The 6,138-nt window shown below is 42.1% G+C and overlaps 1 pseudogene; it reads left to right on the top strand.

Annotated features, from left to right (window-relative positions):
• Positions 1-394: 394 nt before the first annotated feature.
• LOC102850436 overlaps positions 395-6,138 on the top strand; it is a 64,458-nt pseudogene continuing 58,714 nt past the window's right edge.

The raw sequence follows: 6,138 nt of genomic DNA, 5'->3' as shown, positions 1-6,138 counted from the left end.
TGTCTCAGGGCAGTGGCAGCTACTGCAATATTGGTGAAAGAAGCCAAAAAATTAACTCTGAGGCAAGATTTGATTGTTACAGAGCTCCACACCATGGAAACCCTCCTGAGCGATGGATCTCAAACACCAGGATCATGCAATACCAGGTATTATTGCTAAAACCCCTTACGTACAATTTTCCAGGTCCAGTGTCCTTAATCCAGCGAATCTACTCCCAGATGATGATCCGGAGGCACCAACACATGACTGCCAACAGATCCTGGAGGTTATCACCAGTCTAAGACCAGATTTGAGGGATGAATCCAGACCTCCAGATGTTCACTAACAGGAGCAACTACCTTAAAGATGGAAAAAGAGTCGCTGGGGCTGCTGTAACCACCACAACAGAGGTATTATGAGCACAACCATTGCTGAAAGCTCCCTTCAGGCTCTTCAAAAACTGAGTATCAGGTTTACCATACATGCCGAGCGAGGAACTCGGATGACCTCTGACGAGACACTGCAGTCACTCTCAGTGCAGCCTGGCGATTGGGTCTGGGTAAAGAAAGATCACTCCAAGACCCTTGAAGTCATGTAGGCAGGATGGTATCTAGTTGTCCTCACTACCTCAACTGCTGTAAAGGTAGCTGGGTGACCCTAATGGATCCACCACACCCAGGTCAAGTGAGCTACTAAATCACAGATCCCTAAAAAATTGAATTTACAACCCTTAGACAATCCCCTGCGTATGAAGCTAAAATGCTTAACCTCTTGATAGCCTTATTTTTGTTCCTCTGTAGGCCTGCCACAAGTTGACACCTGGGGGTCAAAGCATTCCAACCCTCACCAACTAAGACCCCACTGATGGACCCTCACTCATGCCATCAATGAACTACTACTGTCTGTCTTCATGTATGAACCAGTACAGCTAACTTTCAGGAATGGCTGTGCAAAAGTTGGTATAACCTCCCTTAGCAAAAAGCTCCAAGTAGTCTCACTCTACGTGTGTCCTGCCACCAGGCCTCCCCATTGTCATGGGGATAGGGAATATCACTGTGTCCCTGGGATTGTGAAACAATAGCAACTTGGAGCCCTAAAAAACAAGAAGACATGTGTATTAGTCTAAAACGTGATGGTTATCCTAATTGTGGATTATCTAGTAAATCCTGTAACCCCATATGAATAGATGTAAAAAATTAGTGGGAACCTGACCGGGTAACTGGGAAGACTTGGGGACTAAGGCTTTATGTTTCTGGACGTGACCCGGGGCCTGGATCACCATCCAGAAACACCTGGGCCCAACCACATACTGAACTCCAAAATAGGCCCTGAACTTACATCAGTAAGTACAGTAACTATTACTCCTATTACTCCTACTGTTCTCCAGTTGTTATTCCTGAATAAAGAGAGTCCTCTCTCTTAAACTCCCTCATCACTGTATATAACTTTTTAAATCTAAGCAATCCCAGTGTGCTGGTATGCCTTAATCCTGCACCCCCATATTATGTAGGAATAGCAGATAACAACTCCATTGGGAAAGAACAGGGACAAGCCAAAAATTTATCTGCTAAAGAAATAGCAACAGGGAAACACTGTTCATGGAAAACCACTCCCAGACTCACCCTAAAAAAGTTACAGGGCCAGGGATTATGTATTACTTCTAGTAGTTATACTTTCTCCTCTTCCCTCTACCATGATAATTGCCTAGCCATGGTTACATTTCCTCCACTGGTAAAAGAAAAACCATATTACCTTGTAGCACCTGAGGGGTCCTAGTTTGCTCGTTCAGAAGGAATTACTCCTTGCATCTTTAGCCCCCTCCTCACAGACTCTCAGATATGTGTCCTCACTTATATTATTCCACAGGTATTCTTGTACTCAGAAAAAGGAACTCAAGAACACTTGCAAGAGTTATGCTAGTATGCTCAGGTTCGAATACTAGTTTTCTTATTGGTAGAAATGGAAATAGCCGGATCTTCCACCATGAGTGTGGCAGCTTTAGCTACAAGTCCCCTAAGTCCCAGCTTCAGGGACTTAACCCAGCAGATTGACAGTGATCTCTGGTCGCTCGAAACCTCCATAGCCCACTTAGAACAGTCTGTGAACTCTCTAGCTGAGGTAGTACTACAGGACATGTGAGGATTGGACCTTCTCCTCTTGAAGCAAGATGAGCTATGTATGGCTCTGGGAGAGGCTTGTTGCTTTTATGCTGATCATTCCGAAATTATTATAAACAATCTAGGAAGAATCAGAAAGAACTCAGAAAAGAGTGAGTGGGCAAGGTCACAAAGTCAAAACTGGTTCCAAAGTATGTTCACTTGATCACCTTGGCTTACAACTCTAATCTCAGTCATAGCAGGGACATTCCTTCTTTTACTTCTCACTCTGCTATTCGGCCCAATTGTTCTAAACAAATTAATTTCTTTTGTCCAGTCCAGAATCCAAGCAGTAAAACTGATTGTTTTGCATTCACAATATCATCCACTCCCTTTACTGGAAGAGGCGCATGAATCAATGATTTGATTCTCACAAGAGAAAAGGGAGGAATGAGAAACCTAAGTCTCTTATATAAACTTGTCTGTATAGCCTTAAAAATATATGTACTCTATTGTCTAACCCCTTCTATTCCTATGTATGTGCTGAGAACTTCTCCAGGAGTTAAAGGACCATCTCTGGGTCTCCGGGAGCTAATTGTTTAACCCCCGTTTACCCCTATGTACGTACTTAGAAACATCGGCTGGAGAAAGTCCCAGGAGCTAAAAATATATAACTTCCCTATCTGTATTCAATGTACAAGGAATAGGCTAATAGTTAATCATTCTTGCTGTCAGCTTGCTTATTAGATGCATGTCTGTAGGAAAAGTATATAAGCTCTATAGTAAAATCATTCAGGGCTGCTGTTGCCTTCACTGTTAAGTGTGGCAGTTAGCCCTGGTGGGTAAATAAAGCTCTCAAATTTGTAATTGGAGCCTTTGAGTGGTGTTGATTCTCGCTTTTGGATATAACATGTACAAGAAGGAGAGAGTTCTGGTGTCCTAGTTGGTATGGAGGTGCCCTGCCAATCCAATGGCAAGCAGTTTGAATCAACCAGCTGCTCCGTAGGGAAGGTGGACAATCTCCTGCCATGTGATTAGCCTCTGAAAATCCACTACAGGAGCTGCAATGAGTTAGTTTCAATTGTATAATTAAACAAAAAAGAATGAGTCCTGGTGGCGTGGCCTATAGGGATTTGTTAAACTGAAAGGTCAAGCCTCTCTACTGATTTAAATCTACCAGCAGTTCCAAGTGAGAGTGATGAGAGCCTCAGAAATGCAATGGATCAGCTATGAGTCAGTTCTGACTTGATGGCAATGAGTAAGTTATACAGAAACTGCTAAATCTCACTTTGCAAATCAAACCCACTGCCACTGAGTTGATTCCAACTCATAGAAACTCTCCATGGGATTTCTGTAACTGTAGATCTCAGAAAAAGGAGACTGCTCAATGTTCTCTTGTGGAATGAGTGATGAGTTCAAACTGGCAAGCAACACCATTAAGTGCTCCTTTCCATTTGTATGAAGAACATACAAATTAAAACAGTTAAATGCCACTTCATATCTATCAGATTGATAAAAATTTAAAAGCTAGACAGAGTATAGAATTTATTGAACAGTATCATTGATATCACATGCAGGCAAGATTCTACTGAAGATTATCCTGAAATTACTGGAACGGCCCATCAACAGAGAACTGCCAAAAGTGCAGGCTGGGTTTAGAAGGGGTCGTGGTACTAGGGATATTGTAGCTAATGTTAGATAGATATTGGCTGAAAACAGGGAGTACAAGAGGAATGTCTATCAGTGTTTCATTGAATATGAAAAGGCATTTGACTGTGTGGATCACAAAAAAATTATGGCTGACTCTGAGAAGAATGGGAATCCCAGAACCCTTGATCGTGCTAATGCGAAACCTATACTTGGACCTACATTTGACAGTTGTCAGAACAGAGCAAGGGAACACTGCATGGTTCAAAATTGGGAAGAGTATAAGCCAGGGATGTGTCCTATCTCCTCCATACCTTTTCAACCTATATGCAGAACAGATTATCAGGGAGGCTGGGCTGTATGAGAAGAAGTGTGGCATCAGGATTGGAGGAACATTCATCAACAATCTGTGTTAAGCATATGACACAACTCTGCTTGTTGAAACTGAGGAGAAACTGAAGTGCTGCTGCAGAAGGTCAAGGACTGCAGCCGTCAATACGGATTGAGGCTCAATATCAAGAAGACAAAGATTCTCATCACTGGGCCAATTTGCAGCATCAGGATGGATAGTGAAGAGATTGAGATTGTTAATAGCTTTTGTTTGCTTAGTTCCACAGTCAACACTGTTGGCACCAGTAGACAGGAAATTAAAAGATGTATTGGGAGGCTGGTCCGAGTGCAGTGGAGGCCACAACTAATTGATCACAGTCAGTTACAAAAGATGTATTGGGATGGGAAAGTCTGCTGTTAGGGACCTCTCCAAAGTACTGAAGAACAATAGTGTCACTCTGGATACTAAGATGTACCTGATACAGGCCATGGTCTTTGTAATCACTTGCTATGCATCAGAGAGCTAGACAATGACTAGGGAGGATAGGAGAATTGATGCCTTTGAGCTGTAGTGTTAAAGAAGAGTACTGAATATACCATGGACTGCTGAAAAAACGAACAGGTTCATCCTGGAAAGGGTTAAAGCAGGCTGCTCCTGGGAGGTAAAGATTCTGAAGCTTCGTCTGACACACTTTGGACATGTTGCAAGAGAGACCAGTCCTTGGGACTAGTCATGTTTGGGAGGGTGGAGGGACAGAGCAGGAGAGGAAGACCCTCTATTAGGTGGATTGATTCAGTGACTGGGGTAATGGGGGTAGGTGTGTCAGAGACAGTGAGATTGGCACAGTATAGAGAAGGGTTGATGTTACCGCCAGGAGGTGAGGAGACTGTTGTGCAGGGTCTGCTCTGCTTTTGCATCTGTATCTTTTTTGTATCTATATGCTTACTTGTTATGATTTGTTCTTAAGGATACTACACTGACCTGTCAGTTTGTTGTATTGGGGGAGTGAGTAGCATGCTACTGTTTATTTTATAGCTTAAGTATGTATATGAGTGATTTTTTTATCGTTTGTTCTTATGAGTACAGCACTTGTCTGTCAGTTTGCTGTTCCAGAAGAATCTGTGGGTTAATGTGATACTGGAAACTGTGCACTGGGGTCCCAGTGGATCTTCCAGTTTAAGACACACTTGGAGCTTGGACATTATGTTTGAAAGGGTGCAATGTCAGCACAGGAGAAGAAGACCCTGGATGAGATGGATTGATACAGTAATTGGAGTAATGGGGTTTAGTGTGGCAGAGAAAGTGAGATTGGCTCAGGATAGGGGACAGTTTAGAGCTATTATTCATGAGTTGCAGGGTACTTGTCAGCATATAACAACAACAACAACAAAGATGATGGATTGGCTAGCCACTTCTGAAGTAATAGCCCTTTGAAAACATTATGAACAACAGAGGAATATAAGTAGATATAGCACTGGAGGAAGAGAAAACGTTCAAATAAGAGGAGAAGCAGCTGTAAGCATCCATTAATAATTAGAATGTGGGATGCCTAAAGTATAAATCTAGGAAAACTGGAAATTGCCAAAAGCTAAATGGAACACATAAAGGTTAACATTCTGGCATTAGTGAGCTGAGATGGACTGGTATTTGCCACTTTGTCAGACAATCATATCATCTACTATGGTAAGAATGAAAAGTTAAGGAGAAATGGTATTGCAGTCATAGTAAAAAGCACATCTCAAGATCTATCCTAAAATACAGTGCTGTGAGTGACAGGACACTGTCTATACACTCTAAGGAAGACTTGTCAATAAAACTATTATTCAAATATATGCACCATCACCTAAAGTCAGAGATGAGAAAATTTAGCATTTCTACCAACATCTGAAGGGGTCGTGGTACTAGGGATATGGTAGCCAATGTTAGATAGATCTTACCTGAAAGCAGAGAAAACCAGAAGAATGTCTATCTGTGTTTCATTGATTATGCAAAGGCTTTTGACTGCGTGGATCATAACAAACTGTGGCTGACTCTGAGAAGAATGGGAATCCCAGAACATTTAACCATGCTAATGTGAAACCTATA

This window comes from Elephantulus edwardii, unplaced genomic scaffold (assembly GCF_000299155.1).
Source record: "Elephantulus edwardii isolate Elephantulus edwardi_28Jun2011 unplaced genomic scaffold, EleEdw1.0 scaffold00060, whole genome shotgun sequence".
NCBI classification, from domain to species: Eukaryota; Metazoa; Chordata; class Mammalia; order Macroscelidea; family Macroscelididae; genus Elephantulus; species Elephantulus edwardii.
Note: the sequence above shows the minus strand (reverse complement) of the source record. Positions and strands in the feature narration are given on the sequence as shown.